A 2,944-nucleotide genomic window follows, 5' to 3' on the forward strand; every position below is an offset into this window, starting at 1 on the left:
GAGAACATGACTGCTAACGGGGTGGTACCCGATAGGGACAGATGGACCAGGTTGTGTAGTAGCAATGACATAAGGAGGGTAACTCATAGAAGTGATAATGCTAATGGAAAGGTTTCCCCTAGGTAAACTAGTCTCTCCAGGAAGAGTACTAGAGGCTAGTATCCCTCTAAACAACAAACTATATTAGGTTTGAGACATATTTGAAGCAACATTACCCCCAGGTTGGCTAGGAGCAACGAATGAGATTCCCCACACATTTTCAGAAGTGTGTTGGAAATACTGAGAGGGAGGGTGAATCAGTATTCCTTTTCAATTGTTATTTTTACCAGTTAAGTCATTTATATTTAGAACACAAAATGAACAATAGGAATAAATTCTTTTATTAATATAATCTTTACAATAAATTAAATACAATATACATATAAGGCTCCAACATGTTGCCAAGCACCAACTTGGACACTTTGTGAGGCTCCAACCTCCAGGGCACCAACCCTGACTTGTCAAGGCACCAACCTTGTGTTTAGGAGGACCAACTCCAAGGACACCAATCCTTCCAATTCTGAGGCACCAACCCCAATGGTTCCGACCCTATCTTGTCAAGGCACCAACCATGGATTTAGGAGCACTAACTCCAAGGACACCAATCCTTCCAATTCTGAGGCACCAACCCCAAGGGCTCCGACCCTATCTTTTCAAGATATGTTTGGTAGTAATTCTTTGCTCCCAAAATCTTCTTCACTGATTTCTGTCAATCTACAGCTTCACTGTAGTCTCCATGCTACATCAGTAATGACAACCTGTCTTCATATGAAGAAGTCTTCACAATTCTTCATATTGCACACACAAGGTTTGCAAAGTTACCTCTTACTATCATGATATCTTACTTCCAAGAAACAAACTCACAGACACTTCAATGTTGGTGCTATCTATTGCTCCCTTCACACGATGACGGATGAAACTTTATTTCCTTTCACAAAATTGTTCTTCAAATTGCGTTCTATACTTCTTCCATAGATTAATTTATCACAGGTCTGAGCCTTTCAAAGATTAACCCAATCAACATAATTGCTTCGTCCTTCGGCTTCCTCCTGTCCTGTTGGACCTTCGGCTTCCTTCTGTCCTACTGGACCTTTGGCTTCCTTCTATCCTACTGGAACTTCGGCTTCCTTCTGTCTTGCTGGACCTACGACCTTCCTTCTGTCCTGCTGGAATTACAACCTTACTTCTATCCTGTTGGACCTACGTCCTTACTTCTATCCTACTAGACCTACGACCTTACTTCTGTCTTGCTGGACCTACGACCTTACCTTCTTCTCACTCGATCTTCGGCTTCTTTTGTACCTTCATCATCTGCTAGACCTTTGGCTTCTCGACCTTTCCACTTCTCGATCTTCACTCACTTGACCTTCGGCTTCCTCTTTCATTTGCTTGACCTTTGGCTTCCTCTTTCGTTCGCTTGACCTTTTGGTTCCTTCTTTCTCGTTTGATCTTTCAGTTCCTCTGTTCCTTCAAGTTCACGAGTTGTGAATTGTTACTTCTTCTCTCTGTTAGATGGTCGAGATCCGTTACCCATATTGGAGGTCCCACGTGCCACGTCATTCCTTTAATCCCACAATCGCAATTTCATGAGAATTGGAATCATTCCTTTAATCCCGCAATCGCAACTTCATAAAAATCGGAGGTTTTACAAGTGTGCACATGCTCTGTCTTTCGATGGAGCGGATGCGATATTAAATGAATTGTTTTTAATGAATACATCGCATCCAAAACTCTGTCGCAATCAGAGGTTTTAACATCCCTTTGAAACTTGCGATCTTACATTTAGTCATGTTAAATGGTGCAGTCGGGTCCGTAATATATATCGCAATCGAGGGTTTTAACATAACATCCCTTTAAGTCTTGTGATATGAAAGTTCTAATATGACGGATGTGATATTTCTTTAGGGCGTGTTATAATGGGTGATCGGGTCCGCACCTTATATCGCAATCAAGGTTTTAATGTGACAATAGCTTTAAAAGGACTTGCGATGTGGCAGATGTGATGTTGTATTACGACGTATTGTAATGGTCCCGTGGGTTCGTATATATATCGCAATCACAGATTTTGAGTGTGACATTCCTTTGCATTACATAACTTCTGATGCGGAAGTTTCGGTATGGCGGATGCGATATAACAATAGAGCGTGTTCTATTGGAGCAGTCGAATCCGCAGCTCAAATCGCAATCAGGGAATTCGAGTGGTAACAGATAATAAAGCCGCCGATATAATTCCTCCTATAACACTGTTAACTCCTCCGTTATGTGAGCTTCTCCGATATTTCATGCGATATCTCTGATATGGCTCTCACTTTTAAGCATATGCGATATTTCAATAAAAAACAGTTTGTAACAGACTCTTACTCTTGGCTTGGCTTTCCTATGGCTTCTCTTCACTCTTCCACTCTTCCAATAGATGTTGCTCCTGTGGCTTATCTTCCTGTGACCTCCGATAACTCTGTTTATGCTTCTCCGTCGTTTTTTTCCTATCGGTTCTTCTTAGGAATATATTACATGCAATACTTCTGATATGGTTCCTCTGATGTTTTCTTCTTTACTCCTTTGATATCATTGTTGCTCTTTGTTCTTCTGATAACACTTACCCTTGGGCATATGCGGAAACCTGCTTCTGTTGCTCCGTAACCTGCTTCTTTGATGGCTTCCAATGAACTCTTCCTCTCACTTTTTGGCTTCATGATGGCTTCTCCTCTTTATTCTTTCTCTTTCTCTTCTGATGGCTTCTGATATCTTTCCTCCTCGGTTCCACTGTTTCTATTATGTCTGTATTCAATCCTTGGATCCTCCATGAGCAGTATTATGATCAATGGGCAACCACACATGTCACAAGAATTTTCCATCACAAATACTGCCATATTGAAATCAATGACAACCTATATTAACAAAGTGA

This window comes from Pinus tabuliformis, chromosome J (assembly GCF_031772625.1).
Source record: "Pinus tabuliformis cultivar Carrire ecotype Pingquan chromosome J, CPIR1, whole genome shotgun sequence".
Lineage (NCBI taxonomy): Eukaryota > Viridiplantae > Streptophyta > Pinopsida > Pinales > Pinaceae > Pinus > Pinus tabuliformis.